We start from the raw sequence: 21,017 nt of genomic DNA on the forward strand, positions 1-21,017 counted from the left end.
GGCCTAGGTCTCACTAACATCACAGAGAGAAAACACAGCCCATATCAGGTAGAGAGTCAGTGCAGATCTCTGGACTGAAAGGAAAAGTGACTCAGACACAATAGCAGGATGCAAGCAACACACACAGAGGAAACTCCCATGAAGTGCCAGGTGCTGGTGAATGGAGACATTGCACTGCAGGGCACTACAGAAACTCTTCATCACAAAGCCCATACTTTCAAGAACAGAAGATGTAGCTGACTTTTCTGAAACACAGAAACAGACACAGAGAAGGAGACAACATGAGGAGACAGAGAAGTAAGTACAAAGTGAAAGAACAAGACAAAACCATAGCAGGAGACCTAAGCAAAACAGAAATAAATAATGGGCCTGATAGGGATTTAAAATAATGTTCAAAAATATACTCACTAGACTTCTGAAAAGGGTGGAAGACAACAATGAAACTATTGACAAAGAGATAAAAAATAACATATCAGATGAAGAACTCAATAAAAGAAATTAAAAACCATAATAGATAATATAAAAAGTAACCTACAGGAAGCAGAGGAACATATCAGTAAACTGGAGGATAGAGTAATGGAAAGAAATAAGGCTGAGCAAGCAAGAAACACACAAATACTACACAATGAGAGTAGACTTAGAGAACTCAGTAACATCATTAAGTATAATAACATTTGCATTATAGGAATCCCAAAAAGAGAAGAAAAAGAAAAGGGGGCAAAAAAATGTATTTGGAGAAATAATAACTGAACACTGCCCAGATCTGGAGAGGGAAAGAGAAAAAAAAAAATGAAAACACAATGGTGCAAAACCTGGGATACAGGAATATTGGTTCTAAGAGGAAGCAATATAGGCCTACCTCAAGAAGCAAGGAAAATTTCAAATAAACAATAAAACCTTACACCTAAAGGAGCTAGAAGAAGAGAAACAAAACATCAAACCAGTAGAAAGAAGGAAATAATAAAGATTAGAGCAGAAATAAACAAAACAGAAACTAGACAAATAGGCCAGATCAATGAAACCAGGAGGTAGTTCTTTAATAAAAAAAAAAAAAAAAGAAGAAAAAAAGAAAAAAAAAAGCAAGAAAATTGATAAATCTCTAGCTAGAAATAATTAGAAAAAGGAAGAGAGAAATGATTCAGATAAACAAAATTACAAATGAAAGAGGAGAAACAGCAAACAGCAAAGAAATACAATTATGAGAAAATATTACAAAAACTATATGCCAAAAGATTAGACAACCTAGAAGAGATGTTTAAGTTCCAAGAAACCTATACACTACAAAAACTGAAGCAGGAAGAATTACGAGGAAATTTGAACAGATTAATTACCAGGAAGGAGCTTGAATTAGCAATCAAAAAACTCCCAACAAACAAAAGTTCAGGATAAGAAAGCTTCATAGAAAAATTCTACCAAACATTTAAAGAAGAATTAATAACTATTCACTCAAACTATTAAAAAAAAAAGGAAAACTTCTAAATTCATTCTATGAAGCTAATAAGTCAATATCACCCTGATACCAAAGACCTGATGATCACACACACACACACACACACAACTATAGGCCAATATCCAATATCTCTGAGAATATAGATGCAAAAATTCTCAACAAAATACTAGCAAACAGAATCCAACATTCCACTAAAAAATTCATCCACCATGATCAAGTGGGAATCATTCCTGGGATGCAAGCTTGGATCAGTATTCACAATTCAAAGCGATATATCACATAAATAATAGAAAGGATAACAACCATATGATCATAGCAATAGATGTAATAAAAAACAAAAAGCATTTCACAAAGTACAACCATTCATGATACAAGCCCCCAAAAGTTAGATTTAGAGGGAACATACCTTAACTTAATAAAGGCCATATTTGAAAAACCCACAGTGAACATCTTACTCAGTGTGGAAAAACAGAGCTCTCTGCCTAAGGTCAAGAACAACAGTAACAAAAAGTCCAATTTTATTCACCATAGTAGTAGAAGTCCTAGCCACAACAATCAGACAACAAAAAGAAATAAAAGACATCCACATTGGTAAGGAAAAAGTAAAACATTCACTGTTGGCAAATGGCATGATATACTGTATGTAGAAAAAAGTAAAGACACCACGAAAAAACTGCTAGAACTGATAAATTAATTCAGTAAAGTTGTAGGATACAAAGTAAATGTGCAGGAGCCTATAGCATTCCTATTTCCTATACACTTATAATAAAGCAGCAGAAAGAGAAATTAAGATTATAATCTCATTTATAATTGCACCTAAAATAAGGTGCAAAAACAATGAATACTGTTACGCTGAAAAGAAATTATATATATATATATATATATAATTAAAAAAAATAGGAAACATAAAAATAAAACTAACCCAAAAGGTAAAATATCTGTATTTTGAAAACTGTAACACATTGCTGAAACAAATTGAGAACAACTCAGGGAAATGGAAAAACACTTTATGTTCATGAATGGAAGAACAATAAAGTTAACAATGTCTAAACTACCCAAAACAATCTACACATTTAACGCACTATCTATCAAAATACCAACAGCATTTTCACAGCAGAACAAACAATCCTAGAATCTTAAAAATACCCTGAATAGCCAAAGCAATTTTGATAAAACAAAGGTAGAGATATCATAATTCCAGACTCCATATTATATTACAAACCTGTAGTAATCAAAACAGTACAGTGCTGACACAGAAACAGACATACAGATCAGTGGAATAGATTATCCAGAAATAATCCCACAATTATATGGTCAATTAATCTTTGACAAAGCAGAAAAGAATATCCAATGTGAAAAAGATAGTCTCTTAACAAATGGTGCTGGGAAAACTGGACAGTTATATGTAAAAGGATGGAACTAGACCACTTTCTTACACCATACATAAAAATTAAGTCAAAATGAATTAAAAACCTAAATGTGAGACTTGAAACCCATAAACATCCTAGAAGAGAGCACAGGCAGTGATTTCTCTGACACTGACCACAGCAGCATGTTCCTAGTCTCCTAATATAAAAACAAAAATAAACTATTGGGACCATATTAAAATAAAAAGCTTCTGCACAGTGAAACAATTAACAAAACTGAAAGACAGCCTACTGTTGGAGAGAAAACACTGGCAAATGACATATCCAATAAAAGGTTAATATCCAAAACATATAAAGAGGGTCCCCTGAGTGGCTCAGTCATTTAAGTAACTGGTTCTTGATTTCAGCTCAGTTCATGATCTTAGGTCATGAGATCTAGCTATGTGTTCATCTCTATGCTCAGTGAGGAATCTGCTTGAGATTCTCTCTCTCCCTCTGTCCCTCCCCTCTACAAATGCTTTTTCTCTTTTTCAAAATAAATAAATATTGAAAAAATAAAATATATAAAGTATTAATACAACTCAATACCCCCAAAATGAATAATCCTTAAAATTAAAAAAATGAGAAGACATGAACAGACTTTTTCTCTAAAGAAGACCTACAGATGGCCAATAGACACATCAAAAGATGCTCAAAATCACTCATCATCAGGGAAATGGAAATCAAAGCTGCAATGAGATATTACCTCATACTTGTCAGAATGGGTAAAATTAAAAACACAAGAAGCCCAGTATCACCTTGATCCCCAAACAAGAGAAGGATCCCATCAAAAAAGAGAACTACAGACCAATATCCTTGATGAACACAGATGCAAAAATTCTCACCAAAATACTAGCCAATAGGATTCAACAGTACATTAAAAGGATTATTCACCACGACCAATTGGGATTTATTCCAAGGCTGCAAGGTTGGTTCAACATTGGCAAATCAATCAATGTGATACAACACATTAATAAAAGAAAGAACAAGAACCATATGATACTCTCAATAGATGCTGAAAAAGCATTTGACAAAGTACAACATCCCTTCCTGATCAAAACTCTTCAAAGTTTAGGGATAGAGGGCACATACCTCAATATTATCAAAGCCATCTATGAAAAACCCACTGCAAATATCATTCAATGGAGAAAAACTGAAAGCTTTTTTGCAAAGGTCAGGAACACGGCAGGGATGTCCATTATCACCACTGCTATTCAACATAGTACTAGAAGTCCTAGCCTCAGCAATCAGACGAAAAAAGGAAATTAAAGGCATCCAAATCGGCAAAGAAGAAGTCAAACTATAACTCTTCGCAGATGATATGATACTATATGTGGAAAACCCAAAAGACTCCACTCCAAAACTGCTAGAACTTGTACAGGAATTCAGTAAAGTGTCAGGATATAAAATCAATGCACAGAAATCAGTTGTATTTCTCTACATCAACAAGAAGACAGAAGAAAGAGAAATTAAAGAGTCCATCCCATTTACAACTGTACCCAAAACTATAAGATACCTAGGAATAAACCTAACCAGAGAGGCCAAGAATCTATACTCAGAAAACTATAAAGTACTCATGAAAGAAATTGAGGAAGACACAAAGAAATGGAAAAATGTTCCATGCTCCTGGATTGGAAGAATAAATATTGTGAAAATGTCTATGCTACCTAAAGCAATCTACACATTTAATGCAATTCCTATCAAAGTACCATCCATCTTTTTCAAAGAAATGGAACAAATAATCCTAAAATGTATATGGAAGCAGAAAAGACCTCGAATAGCTAAAGGAATATTGAAAAAGAAAGCCAAAGTTGGTGGCATTACAATCCCGGACTTCAAGCTCTATTACAAAGCTGTCATCATCAAGACAGCATGGTACTGGCACAAAAACAGACCCATAGATCAATGGAACAGAATAGAGAGCCCAGAAATAGACTCTCAACTCTATGGTCAACTAATCTTTGACAAAGCAGGAAAGAATGTCCAATGGAAAAAAGACAGCCTCTTCAATAAATGGTGCTGGGAAAATTGGACAGCCACATGCAGAAAAATGAAATTGGACCATTTCCTTACACCACACACAAAAATAGACTCAAAATGGATCAAGGACCTCAATGTGCGAAAGGAATCCATCAAAATCCTTGAGGAGAACACAGGCAGCAACCTCTTCGACCTCAGCCGCAGCAACATCTTCCTAGGAACAACGCAAAAGGCAAGGGAAGCAAGGGAAAAAATGAACTATTGGGATTTCATCAAGATCAAAAGCTTTTGCACAGCAAAGGAAACAGTTAACAAAATCAAAAGACAACTGACAGAATGGGAGAAGATATTTGCAAACGACATATCAGATAAAGGACTAGTGTCCAGAATCTATAAAGAACTTAGCAAACTCAACACCCAAAGAACAAATAATCCAATCAAGAAATGGGCAGAGGACATGAACAGACATTTCTGCAAAGAAGACATCCAGATGGCCAACAGACACATGAAAAAGTGCTCCATATCACTCGGCATCAGGGAAATACAAATCAAAACCACAATGCGATATCACCTCACACCAGTCAGAATGGCTAAAATCAACAAGTCAGGAAATGACAGATGCTGGCGAGGATGCGGAGAAAGGGGAACCCTCCTCCACTGTTGGTGGGAATGCAAGCTGGTGCAACCTCTCTGGAAAACAGCATGGAGGTTCCTCAAAATGTTGAAAATAGAACTGCCCTATGACCCAGCAATTGCACTATTGGGTATTTACCCTAAAGATACAAATGTAGTGATCCAAAGGGGCACGTGTACTCGAATGTTTATAGCGGCAATGTCCACAATAGCCAAACTATGGAAAGAATCGAGATGTCCATCAACAGATGAATGGATCAAGAAGATGTGGTATATAAACACAATGGAATACTATGCAGCCATCAAAAGAAATGAAATCTTGCCATTTGCGACAACATGGATGGAACTAGAGCGTATCATGCTTAGCGAAATAAGTCAGGCAGAGAAAGACAACTATCATATGATCTCCCTGATATGAGGAAGTGGTGTTGCAACATGGGGGCTTAAGTGGGTACGAGAAGAATAAATGAAAGAAGATGGGATTGGGAGGGAGACAAAACATAAGTGACTCTTAATCTCACAAAACAAACTGAGGGTTGCTGGGGGGAGGGGGTTTGGGAGAAGGGGGTGGGATTATGGACATTGGGGAGGGTATGTGTTTTGGTGAGTGCTGTGAAGTGTGTAAACCTGGTGATTCACAGACCTGTACCCCTGGGGATAAAAATATATGTTTATAAAAAATAAAAAATTATATTAAAAAAATTTAAATATTTAAAATTATTTAAAATAAAATAAATTTTCCCTTTTAAAAAAATATATGTTTATTAAAAAAACAAACAAACAAAAAACACAAGAAGCAACAAGTTTTGGCAAGGATATGGAGAAAAAGGAACCCTTTCCTAGTATTGGTGGAAATATAAACTGGTACAGTCATAATGCAAAACAGAGTGGCATTTCCTCAAAAAGTTAAAAAGGGCATGACTGTGTATGATCCAGAAATTGCACTACTAGGGATTTACCCCCCTACATACAAAATACTAATTTGAAGAGATACATGAACCCCTATGTTTTTTGCATTATTTACAATGGCTGAATTATTGAAGCATCCCAAAGGTCCATCAATAGATGAATGGAGGAAAAATTGGTTTATATATACAGTGGAATATTATTCAGTCATAAGGAAGAATGAAATCTTGCCATTGCAAGACATGGAGGGAGCTAGAGAGTATTATACTAAGCAAAATAAGTCAGTTAGTGAAAAATACCATATGATTTCACTCATATGCATAATTTAAGAAAGAAAATAAGCTAAGAGAAAGAGAGAGAGAGAAAAAACAAGAAAGTAACTCTTAACTATAGGGAACCATTACCAGGTATGTGGAGGAGATGGAGTAACTCTTAACTATAGAGAACCATTACCAGGAGGTATGTGGGGAGATGGGTAAACTGGGTGATGGGGATTAAGGAGTACACTTGTTATGATGAGCACTGGTTGATGTATGGAATTGCTGAATCACTATATTTTATACCTGAAACTAATGTAATACTATATGTTAACTATTATAGTGGAATTAAATTAAATTAAAATAAAATAATAAAACATTTTTAAAATGTTTCTCTTTTTATCATTCAGTTTGTCTGCTTTCCATTGCTCAGTCTTCCAGATTACTGATATATTCCTCTTCATCCTCTAATCCACTGTTGATTTCTTCTGGTATTTTTTTTTATTTTAGTTATTCTTAATAGCAGCAAGAAACAAAAATTTATTTACCTGCAAGGGAAAACCTATAAGACTCTCAGCTGATTTTGCAACTTAAAGTTTGCAGGTCAGAAGAAAATGGCATGATATATTCAAGTACTGAAAGGAAAAACCTACAACTAAGAATACACTATCTTTGAAGTATGAAGGTTATCATTCAGATTTGAAGGATAGGTAAAGAGTTTCTCATCCAAAAGATAAAGGAGTTTATCACCACTAAACCAGCTTTATAAAAATGTTAAAGATCTTTCTTTAAGTGGAAAAGAAATTGCCATAGCTGGACATAAGAAAAATAATAAAAAGAAGACATTTTTTTTTCTTTTTCTCTTTCTTTCTTTCTCTCTCTCTTTCTTTCCTTCTTTTTCTTAGAATATGTTTGAAATCAAATGACCATCAAATTAACATTGACTACTATTTATTTCAGATTTTACATATAAGCCTCATGGTAACCACAAACACAAGACAGAATACACACAAAAAAAGAGAAAGAAAACAAAATAAAACAAAAAATTAGACATTCATAAATCACAAAGAAAGAAACAAAAGGTAGAAGGAACAAAGAAGAACTACAAACAAGAAAACAAATTTTTAAAATGGCAATAATTATGTATATATTAATAATTACTTCAATTATAAATGACTTAAATGTCCCAATCAAAATACATAGAGTGGTAGAATGGATAAAAAAGCCCTCCCTCTCCCAAAAAAACAAGACCCATCTATAAACTGCCTAACAAGAGACACACCTCATACCTAAAAACTCACAGAGACTGAAAGTAAAAGTGGAAAAACATTTATCATGCAAATGGAAACAAAACAAAAAGCAAAAAAGAAGGAAAAAAGAATAGCAATACTTTGATCAGACAAAGTAGGGTTTTTAAATAAAGATTGTAATGAGAGACAGAGAAAAACATACATAAAGATAAAAGGATCAGTCCAACAAGATCATAACAATTAAAATTATCTATGCACCCAACACTGGAGCACCTAAATACATAAAGCAAATATCAGGAGACAAACTGATGGTAATGCAATAATAGTAGGGTACTAACACTCCACTTACATCAATGAATATATCTTCCAGAAAGAAAATCAGTAAGTAAATGATGTCTTTAAATGACCCATTGGACCAGAGAAACATAACAAATATACAGAACATTCCATCCTCACATAACAGAACATACATTGTTTTCAAGTACACACAGAACATTCTCCAGAATAGATCATATATTAAGCTATAAGACAAGCCTCAATAAATTTAAGAAGACTGGAATCATACCAGGCATCATTTCCAACCAGAGTAGTATGAAAGTAAACATAAATCACAAGAAAAAAAAAAAAAAACTCGGGGAAAACACAAACGTGAAGACTTAATAGCATGATACTAAACCAATGGGTCAATATAGCAATCAAAGGAGAAACACATGGACACAAATGAAAATGAAAACAAAATGGTCCAGAATTTCTGAAAAATAGCGAAAACGGTTCTAAAAGGCAAGTATATGACAACACAGGACTATCTCAAACAAACACACACACACACCAAAAAAAAAAAAAAAAAAAAAAAAAAACCACAAAAAACAAAACAAAACAAAACAAAAAAAACAAGAAAAATAGTCCAACCATACACTGAAAGTAAATTAGAAAAAGAACAAAGCCCAAAGGGAATAGAAGAAAGGAAATAACAAAGATTGGGACAGAAATAAATGAGGTGGACATATATATATATATAGATAAATATAGATAACTACATAGGTATCTTCATATCACTTTGCCAAAATAAAACAATTGAACTTCTCTCACCTGACCTGCCTAATTAAATCTTAGGAACATCCACGTTGGATACCTTGACCTTTCTATATTCCTGCCAAGCTTTTTACCCACAAGAAAGAGCAAAGAACATTTCACTAGTCTAGTAACATTTAGAGATTATACCATTGAATTCTAAAGGTATACTTAATAGGTCTGTGATGATATATGCTATCTGGTCTCTGCTGTGTTCTCCTGGATGGATCATTCTGTCTATCAGAGCCCAAGTGAACTTTAAATGAGTCAGCTCTATTTACAATGAATAATATAAGTAATCCACTTTGACATTCAGAAGGAGACTGTTGTCTGTGCACAACTGAGGAGTTGCTAGGAGTGACACTCAATACAGAAGATTATTCTAATCGATCCATCTCCGAAAAAAAAGGCTTGTGCTCTTGGGTGTCAGAAGGTATACTGGTTCTATTTAATGATAGGAAGAAATGTGCTTACACACCTGTCCCCAGAACAAATCCACTGCCTTGGAAAATCTAAACATACCAATTGATCCTGAGGACTGCTATGTTAATGGGGGCTTCAGGGGGAGGGAAGAGAGGAGAGGAAAACCAACAAGACATTAAAATTTTAAAGACATTAAATTTTCAATAAACTTTCTGAGTTACAGAATTTATGTGTGGAAAAGAGCTTCTACATTTAGGATGACTGATTTTATTTCCAGGTTTGGCTTTAATTCTCAGACCCAAGGTAAACTAATTGAAAAGCCCAGGTATTCTTTCCTTTCTTATAGAAGTAGCTCACAAAAGTCAAACTGCAGAAGCTCATCAGTTCAACCTCTTTCAAATATTCCAAGTTGTATGGAAAATGCAATCTTGCTGGGAAGGAAGCAAGAGATGCTCAGATGCAGAGGCTGAAGCAATTTCTACACACGTATTCATACTTCTTGTCCAGGCTGCCCATTTAACAACTGACTGTTATATACCTTCACACATTCTTCTTTTGATCTTGGAAGTTAATTTTAAGGTAAGTTCACTTTCTTTTTTCCTTCTTAATCACTGTTCATACGTTATACATGCATGTAATTGCTTATTGCATATTCCATATTTATCGTTTCCTTCTAGTCCTTACAAACACACACACCCAAACTTTCCTTTCATAAGTACTCTTATATTTTCCTCCTTTACTATATAGTCAGAATTTTGGAAATGATAGTGACAAGAGTATTTGATATTCACTGTCTTCTAATCTTTCCTTTTCATCTCTCAAGAATCCAGAAATCTGAATTCCCTCTGCCAGATTGCTCAAACTGTTCTTACAAATGTAATTACTAACATCATAACCTTTTGGATATTTGGCTTACTCTCACTCAGAAAGGTAGATATTACTGTGCTGTTTATGCCTTCTGAAATGTTTCATCTCCCTTTTGAATCTATGATATCACTTCATCTGGGCTTTCTTTGGAATTATTACATGAACTTTGTATATTCTGTTCTCTGTTCATTCTCTTACCTAAATTCATTTTGCTTTCAGATTTTCTCATATTTTTACACTTGGAGCAATCATATGCATGTCATTGTGCCCTCTTTTTTGTAGTTCCAGGTTTTTATTTAAATTCCAGTGAGTTAGCATACAGTGTAATATTGTTTCATGTGTAGGATTTAGTGATTCATCACTTACATACATCACCCAGTGTTCATCACAGTGCCCTTCTTAATACACATCATCCACTTAACCCATCCCATCATACCTCCCCTCCATTAACCCTGTTTGTTCTCTATAGTTAAGAGTCTGCTTTATGGTTTCCTCTCTTTTTTTGTTTCCCCTATGTTGATCTGTTTTTTTCTTGAATTCCACATTTGAATGAAATCATATGCTATTAGTCTTTCTCAGAGTTATTTGGCTTAACATGATACTCCCTAGCTCCTTTCACATCACACTCAGGAAGGAGCCTATGTGAGAGGGATCATGACCTGAGGTGAAGGCAGACACTTAACTGACTGAGCCACACAGGTGCCCTCAATTCGTTTTTTATGACTGAGTAACACTGAGTGTGTGTGTGTGTGTGCGTGTGTGTATATACATATATACCACAACTCTTCTTTATCTATTCATCACTTGATGAATACTTGGGCTGTTTCCGTAATATAACTATTGGTGATAGTGCTGCTATAAACATAGGGTGCATGTATCCCTTTGATTAGTATTTTTATATTCTTTGGGTAAAAGCCTAGTAGTAAAATTGCTGGATTATAGAGTCTATTTTTAACTTTTGAGGAACCTCCATACTGTTTTCCAGAGTGGCTATACCAGTTTGCATTTCCACCAAGATTGCAAGAGGCTTCCCTTTTCTCCACATCCTCAACACCTATTATTTCCTGTGTTGTTGTCTTTAGCCAATCAGACATGTGTGAGGTGATAGCTCATTGCAGCTTTGATTTGTATTTTTGTAGTCCCCTGATGATCAGTGATGTTGAGCATATTTCCATCTGTCTGTTGGCTATCTGTAAGTCTTCTCTGGAAAACTGTCTATTTTTGTTTTCTGCCCATTTTTTAATTGGATAAATCATTTTTGGGGTGTTGAGTTTGATAAATTCTTTATAGATTTTGGATGCTAACTCTTTATAAGATATGTCCTTTGCAAATATCTTTTCCATTCTGTAGGTTGCCTTTTCTTTCCTTGATTATATCCTTTGCTTGGCAGAAGCTTTTGATTTTGATGAAGTCACAATGATTGATTTTTGCTTTTGTTTCCTTTGCCACAGGAGACGTATCTAGAAAGAATTTGCTATGGCCAATATCGAAGAGGTTACTTCTTGTGTTATTCTCTAGGATATTGATTCTTTCCTGTCTCACATTTAGGTCCTTCATCCATTTTTCATCCATTACTTTTGTGTGTGGTGTAAGAAAGTAGTCCAGTTTCATTCTTCTGCATGTTGCTGACCAGTTTTCCCAACACTATTGTTGAAGAAACGATCTTTTTTTCCATTCTTTCCCACTTTGTTGAAGATTAATTGAGCATATAACTGTGGGTTCATTTCTGGATATCTGTTCTATTCCATTGATCTACTTGTCTATTTTGTTGTCAGAACCATATGGTTTTGATCACTACAACTTTGTAATATAAACTGAAGTCCGGAATTGTGATGCGTCCAGCTTTGCTTTTCTTTTTCAACATTACTTTGGTTATTTGGGGTCTTTTGTGGTTCCATACAAATTATAGGATTGTTTGTTATAGTTCTGTGAAAAATGATGTTGGTATATTGATAGAGATTGCATAAATGTGTAGCTTCCTTTGGGTAATATAGATATTTAGTATTTGTTCTTCCAGTCCATGAGTGTGGAATGTTGTTTCCATTTTTTTTTTTTTTGCGTTATTTTGAATTTCTTTCACCATTGTTTTATAGTTTTCAAAGTACAGGTCTTTCATCTTTCATGTCTTTGCTTAGGTTTACTCCTAGGTATCTTATTGTTTTTGGTGAAGTCATAAATGGTATTGTTTTCTTAATTTCTCTTTCTGCTTCTTCATTATTGGTGTATACAAATGCAACAGATTTCTGTACATTGACTTTGTATCGTGCAACTTGACTGAATTCATGTATCAGTTAAAGCAAGTTTTTGGTGGAATCTTTTCATGTTTTCTATATAGAGTATCTGCAAAAAGTTTTACTTCTTCCTTGCCAATATGGATGCCTTTTATTTCTATTTGTTGTCTGATTGCCTTGGCTAGGACTTTCAGTACTATATTAAATAATAGTGGTGAGAGTGAACGTCCTTGTTTTTTTCCAATTGTAAAGGAAAAATGGTCAGGTTTTTCCCATTGAGTATAATATTAGCTGTAGGTTTTTCATATATGTTGAGGTATGTTCCTTTTAGACTTACTTTGCTGAGAGATTTTCATTGCTCTTAGGACTGAATGGAGCAGAAACATGTATCTGTGTAGTAAATTGTATATATTCACACATCTATAAATATTTCTATGTGTAGCCATCTGTATTTACTTTAAGCTAAACAGAAATTCATACACTCATGCTTCACTGCATAAGTCATTTTAGTCTTCACCATTTACTTATCTGTAATCACACACTCGTGTAGGGAGAAATCTTGCTCCTTCCATCCCTCCTTCACTTACCTTACCTATTTAATTGAGAATACACTAGAGTTGTTAATTAATATCCATGGAAACAACTATATCAACAAGAGTATACTACTATGTATATTACTTACTGACTTTAATTTTATAGACTTTGCTAATTTCCCAAAGTACTTAGGCCAGCACCATTTGTACATCCTTCAGTAAGATTCTTATATATATTTCTAATGCAGTTTCTTTGCCACAGTCTTTATTCATTTCTGGATCCCTTGAACACCTACATATTTTTTTTAAATTTGAATACATTAAGGTTTACGATTAAGCTATAGAGTTCTATGAGCTTTAACAAATGCAAAATACCCTATATCCATCATCACAGTTTCATACAGAATAGTTCCACAGCCTGAAAATTTTCCTGTGATTCACGCGTTTCATTCTTCATCTCTTTCCCCTCCTCCTGGAAATTGGTGACCTTTATATCAACTTTATAATTTCTGCCTTTCCCATAATGTCATTAATTGAAATCATAGGAAATGTGGCTTTTTTTTTTTTTAATCAGGCTGTCTTTTTTTGTTTAACTATATCTATTTATGTTTCATATCTTTTTATTTCTTGACAGGTCATTTCTTTTTATCACAGAATAATAATCCAGTTTATTATCATTAACTTGCTGAAAGACATTTGGGTTGCTTCGTTTTGGTGATTATTAGTAAAACTGAGATAAACATTCACATGCAGATTTTTGTGTTGATATACAGTCTACAATTACTTGAGTAAATACCTGGAGTTGGATAGATGCATTTTTTTTAAAGATTTTTTTTATTTATTATTTTATTTGACAGACAGAGATTACAAGTAGGCAGAGAGGCAGGCTGAGAGAGAGAGAGAGGAGGAAGCAGGCTCCCTGCTGAGCAGAGAGCCCAATGTGGGGCTCGATCTCAGGACCCCGGGATCATGACCTGAGCCGAAGGCAGAGGCTTCACCTACTGAGCCACCCAGGTGCCCCAGATAGATGCATTCTTGAGTAAGACTATGTTAACCCTGTAAGAAACTGCCAAATTGTCTTCCAAAGTGGCAATCTCCATCACATTTTGCATTATTACTAGTAAGAAATGGGTATTTCTGCTATACTACGTTTTCACCAATGTTTGGTATTGTTGGGTTTTTTAATTTGTTTTAAATTTTAACTTTTCTAGTAGGTGTACAGAAGAGTCTGGTGGTTGCTTTAATTTGCAGTTTCCTAATGAAAAATTATGAGAACATCTTTCCACATGATTTTTTTCTATGTGTTGATTTTCTGTTCAGATCTTTTGCCCATTTTTAAACAGGATTCTGTTTAATTATTTCATCTTAAGATTTCTTTGTAGGTTTAGGCCACAAGGCTTTTTATCAGATATGTATCATATAAATGTTTTCTCCCAAGTCTGTGGTTTGTCTTTTTATTCTTTTAGTTGTATCTTTCTTAGGATATAAGTTTTTAATTTTAATGAAGCCCAACTTAACAATTTTTCTGTCATGTATTGTGCATTAGGTGTTGTATATAAAAACTCATTGTCAAACATAAGGTCACTGAGATTTTCTCTCATTTTTTTCTCCTAGAATTTTATACTTTTTCATATTCTATTTATGTTTATAATTCATTTTGAGTTAATTTTTGTGAAAGACATAAGGTCTCTGTCTTAATTCATATTTTACAAATGGAGATACAACTATTCTAGCACCACTTGCTATCTCTACTGAATTGACTTTGCTCCTTTCTGAAAGACCAGTTAACTATATTTGTCTGGGCTATTATGCTCCATTGAACTATGTATCTATATTTTTATCAACAGTACATTGTCTTGATTACTCTTTGTCATATGATTCTTGAAGTCAATTAGTGTTAGCTCTCCAACTTTATTCTTCTTTAGTATTACATTGATTACTCTGAGTCTTTAATTTCCATATATACTTTAGAATCACGTTGTTGGGGCGCCTGGGTGGCTCAGTGGTTTGGGCTGCTGCCTTCCGCTAGGGTCATGATCTCAGGGTCCTGGAATCGAGCCCCGCATCGGGCTCTCTGCTCCGCAGGAAGCCTGCTTCCCTCTCTCTCTCTCTCTCTCTCTCTATCTCTCTGCCTGCCTCTCTGCCTACTTGTGATCTCTGTCTGTCAAATAAATAAATAAAATCTTAAAAAAAAAAAAGAATCACGTTGTTGACATCTACAAAGAAAAAAAAAAAGCTTTCTGGGATTTTGAATAGGATTATATTACATTTACAGATCAAGTTGGGAAAAACTGACATCTTAAAAATGTTAAGCCCTCCAATCAATGTACACTGGATTTCTACTTATTTAGATAATCTTTGATTTCTTTCATCAGAGTTTTGCAGTTTTTTCCATGATGATCTGGTACATATATTTTCAGGTTTACAGCTACTTTATTTATTTATTTATTTATTTATTTACTTATTTATTTATTTTTAAAGATTTTATTTATTTATTTGACAGAGAGAAATTACATGTACACTGAGAGGCAGGCAGAGAGAGAGAGAAGGAAGCAGGCTCCCTGCTGAGCAGAGAGCCCGATGCGGGACTCGATCCCAGGACCCTGAGATCATGACCTGAGCCGAAGGCAGCGGCTTAACCCACTGAGCCACCCAGGCACCCCAACAGCTACTTTTATTTTTAATGCTACTGTGAATGGTAATGTGTTTCTAATTTCAAATTCCAATTGTTAGTTGCTGGCATATAGAAAAGCAGTTGACTTTTGCATATTAATCTCACATCCTACAATCTTGCTATAACTGCTTATTGGTTCCAGGAACACATTTGTTGATTCTTTGTGCTTTTCTATATAGACAATCATATATACTGTGAAGAGAAACAAGTTTTCTTTCTTTTTCCCAATCTGTTTACTTTCTACTTTCTTGTCTTATTGCACTAGCTAAACCTTCATGGTGCTGAATAGTAGAGGTGTGCTCATTACCTTGATCCCAATTTTAAGGGAAAATAATTTGGTTCTCAGCCTTAAGTATAATGTTAGCACTAGGATTTTTTTTTAAACAGATGTTCTTAATCAAGTCGAGGAAGTTCTTCTTTAGGTGTTTGGTGGATTCTCCTTCTGTCGTATTCTCTTTTTTTTTTTTTTTGTTTATTATTATTATTTTTATTTTTTATAAGCATATATTTTTATCCCCAGGGGTACAGGTCTGTGAATCACCAGGTTTACACACTTCACAGCACTCACCAAAGCACATACCCTCCCTAATGTCCATAATCCCACCCCCTTCTCCCAAACCCCCTCCCCCCAGCAACCCTCAGTTTGTTTTGTGAGATTAAGAGTCACTTATGGTTTGTCTCCCTCCCAATCCCATCTTGTTTCACCTACTTTTGGATACAAAAGGCAAAACAGATGTAAAATATCTGATACATAGGTTTTCAGTAAATATGAGTTTTTGCCTTTAAATAACAGTATAATCTGTCTAAATTTAATCATCAAGAAGTATAATGATGGAAATTTTATTTTAAAGAATTTATTTGAGAGAGAGAGAGAGAGAGACAGTGAGAGAGAGAGAGAGCACAAGCAGTGGGGAGAGGGAGAAGAAGGCTCTCCACTGAGCAGGGAGCCCACCATGGGGCTTGATCCTAGGACCCTGGGATCATGACCTAAGCTGAAGGTAGATACTTAACCAACTGAGCCTCCCAGGTGCCCCATGATGGAATTATAGATTCTATTGCCATAGACTATGATTCTATGGCAATAGAATCTTAGACTTTCTAAGAAAGTCTCATCACTGACTAATTTACTCTAACAGATATGTTTATTTTTTTGTATAAAAATATATTTTACTAAAAATAAGGTCATATTACTCTGAAAACATATAGAGAAATAACTATAATAGAGTTTGATAAATATATCCTAAAGTGATGAGGTCAGTGTATGGGGCAAAGTAATTTTCATAGACAGACTGAAACATAGGAAAACATAATGGTCTTCTTTGATCTTGACAATAAGTGCATTATCTATATTACAGAGCATAAATAATATATATTCATCCATAAAATCACCTTGAGATTATCACGGGGTGAGTCACACTAAAATAAAATATAAATAAAGGTAAAATATTGATAAAGAAAGAATGTGTTGGGCCCCTATGGAAGTGAAGGACATGAGAATTCAGAGAGGATATTGGCAGAGTCCCTGAAAACTCTGCCTAAGGAGATGTACTAAACACCAGTTTCACCTGTGACTTCTCTTTATGGAGAAGGATGAAATCTGACTGAGTTGACATGGGGAAATTAGACTCACCAATATCCTAACACCCCGTTCTAATCTCATACTATCTAGACCATTTTCTGATTGGCTCCCCAAGGATTCTACTTACAAGAATGACATGTGCAGAATTCGGGAACTGAATTGGAAAATTCCTTCAAAGGGGAAAAAAGATTTTGCATTCAAAGCTTATTCATTACTATCATGAGCTGTTTAATTATGAATCTGTTAAGAGAGATGGAAATGGTCTTAGAATGTCAAGAGATGAGGATTTTAAGCTCTCAAAGATTAGTTACTTTTTATAAAAACTCATTAAAGCTATTCTTTGAGGACTCTTGGATTATTTTCTTGAAGTGCTGAGCCCAGGAGGCAATGCTTTTCAGTTAGAATTGATGAACAGTGTGAAACATGTTCAGGGGGTGCTGATATGACTGGAGAAAATAGTATGAGAGTATAAATGGACTGATGAAAAATAGGGAAGAAGGAGTGGGGGAATGAAATTTTGAGAGAAATGGAGACTAGAATTGTATTATGGGGCCAGAGAATAAATGTAGGTCAGGTAAAGGATTATAAGCAATAGAGAGCTTTCTCAGAGCAACTGATGTTGAGAAATGATACAACCAATATTTGTTAAGGATTATAAGCAATAGAGAGCTTTTTTCAGGGCAGTTTATGCTGAGAAATTATACAACCAATGTTTGTTATCTATTACTGGATAACAACAGCATTAAAATGCAATGGTTTCCCAAAGTGGCTGCACCAACTTGCATTCCCACCAACAGTGTAAGAGGGTTCCCCTTTCTCCACATCCTCTTCAACACTTGTTTACTGTCTTGTTAAGTTTGGCCATTCTAACTGGTGTAAGGTGGTATCTCAATGTGGTTTTGATTTGAATCTCCCTGAAGGCTAATGATAATACACATTTTTTCATGTGTCTGTTAGCCATTTGTATGTCTTCTTTGAAGAAGTGTCTGTTCATGTCTTCTGCCCATTTTTTTGACGTGATTATCTGTTTTGTGTGTGTTGAGTTTGAGGAGTTCTTTATAGATCTTGGATATCAGACCTTTGTCTGTAGTGTCATTTGAGAATATCTTCTCCCATTCCGTGGGTTGCCTCTTTGTTTTGTTGACTGTTTCCTTTGCTGTGCAGAAGCTTTTGATCTTGATGATATCCCAAAAATTCATTTTCACTTTTGTTTCCTTTGCCTTTGGAAACATATCTTGAAAGAAGTTGCTGTGGCCGATGTCAAAGAGATTACTGCCTATGTTCTCCTCTAGGATCTTTTAAAAAAATAGCTTTCTTTAAAAGACTTTATTTATTTATCTGACAGACAGAGATCACAAGTAGGCATAGAGGCAGGCAGGGGTGTGGAGCAGGCTCCCCGCTGAGCAGAGAGCCCGATGTAGGGGTCGATCCCAGGACCCTGAGACCATGACATGAGCTGAAGGCAGAGGCTTAACCCACTGAGCCACCCAGGCACCCCTCCTCTAGATAGATTTTGATAGATTCCTGCCTCACATTGAGGTCTTTTATCCATTTCAAGTTTATCTTTGTGTATGGTATAAGAGAACGGTTGAGTTTCATTCTTCTACACGTAGCGTCTAATTTTCTCAGCACCATTTATTGAATGTCTTTTTTCCATTAGATATTTTTTCCTGCTTTGTCAAAGATTATTTGACCATAGAGTTTAAGGTCCATATCTGGGCTCTCTACTCTGTTCCAATGGTTTATATGTCTGTTTTTGTGCCAGTACCATGCTGCCTTGGTGATCACAGCTTTGTCGTAAAGCTTGAAATCGGGCAACATGATGCCCCCAGTTTTGTTTTTCTTTTTCAACATTTCCTTAGCAATTCAGGGTCTCTTCTGGTTCCATACAAGTTTTAGGATTGTTTGTTCCAGCTCTTTGAAAAATGCCAGTGGAATTTTGATCGGGATGGTATTGAAAGTATAGATTGCTTTAGGCAGTATAGACATTTTAACAATGTTTATTCTTCCAACCCATGAACATGGAATGGTTTTCCATATTTTTGTGTCTTCTTCAATTTCTTTCATAAGTATTCTGTAGTTCCTCAAATACAGATCTTTACCTCTTTAGCTAGGTTTATTCCCAGGTATCCTACAGTTCTTGGTGCTATAGTAAATGGAATTGATTCTCTAATTTCCCTTTTTATATTTTCATTGTTGGTGTATAAGAAAGCAACTAATTTCTGTGCTTTGATTTTGTATCCTGCCACATTACAGAAAACAGTGTGGAGATTCCTTAAGAAATTAAAAATAGAGCTTTTCTAGACCCTGCAGTTGCACTACTGGGTATTTACCCAAAGACTCAGATATAGTGAAAAGAAGAGCCATTTGTACCCCAATGTTCATAGCAGCAATGGTCACAGTCACCAAACTGTGTAAAGAACCAAGATGCCCTTCAGGGGAGGAATGGATACAGAAGATATGGTCCATATATACAATGGAGTATTATGCCTCCATCAGAAAGGATGAATGCCCAACATTTGTATCAACATGGATGGGACTAGAAGAGACTATGCTGAGTGAAATAAGTCAAGCAGAGAGAGTCAATGATCATACAGTTTCACTTACTTGTAGAGCATTAGGAGTAACTCAGAGGACACTGGGTGATGGAGAGGAGAAGTGAGTTGGGGGAAAATCGGAGGGGGAGATAGACTGTGAGAGACTGTGGACTCTGAGAAACAAACTGAGGGTTTTGGAGGGGAAGGAGGTGGGGGGGTGGGTAAGCCTGGTGGTGAGTATTATGGAAGGCATGTATTGCATAGAGCACTGGGTGTGGTACATAAACAATGAATGCTGGAATACTGAAAAGAAATAAAATAAAATGGAAAAAAAAAGGAAAAAAATGCAGTGGTTTTAAACAGCAACTGTTAACACTGGAGAGATGTGTTTTATTGAACCGTGAAAGTCTACCATTATGAGAAGTCCTTTGGTTTGGGGAGAAAAAAAGTCTGGTGGCAGGATAGAAAATGTGGATCAGAGAGAGATCTGAAAATAAGAGATCAACTAAGAGACATATGTGGTATAGGCAGGAATCTATGTAAAAATTCTATACCTTGACTTATAACCATAATCCTCAGAGAATCTTATGAGATGAGGAAAACAATAATAGGAATGTGTTTCTTTCGACCTTTAGTAAGCAAATGTCTCCCCTTTTCTAGCCCTTAGAAGTACAGGGAATCAGGGATGTAAAGAAAACTAGTTAAAACTAAACAATATATTTTATATATGGAATCTTAGAATTTCTCCAAAATACTATTGATTTTCATTATTGCTGGTTACTTTTCTTTACCCTTGCCACTTTTTTGTTTCTTTCTCTAGCCTAATCCATTAAGCTGTCTACTTCAATTCCACCTGAGCAAAGACAGTACTTATTGACATCAAGTCTGAAAAGTTCTTTAAAAAAGTAGACAGGAGGGGCACCTGGGTGGCTCATTGGGTTAAGCCGCTGCCTTCTGCTCAGGTCGTGATCCTGGAGTCCTGGGATCAAGTCCCGCATCGGGCTCTCTGCTTCGGCTGGAAGCCTGCTTCTTCCTCTCTCTCTCTCTGCCTGACTCTCTGCCTACTGGTGCTCTCTGTCAAATAAATTAAAAAATCTTTAAAAAAAAAAAAAGTAGACAGGAGGTATGAAGGATTACAATGATATTTTCTTCCACACACTCACGGCCATTGTTACCTGTGAATCTTTTTTAGTAATCTGTGATTATCCTTGGTGAAAATA

This window comes from Mustela putorius, unplaced genomic scaffold, assembly GCF_011764305.1.
Source record: "Mustela putorius furo isolate JIRA1106 unplaced genomic scaffold, ASM1176430v1.1 tig00003834_pilon_pilon_pilon, whole genome shotgun sequence".
In the NCBI taxonomy this organism is placed as follows: domain Eukaryota; kingdom Metazoa; phylum Chordata; class Mammalia; order Carnivora; family Mustelidae; genus Mustela; species Mustela putorius.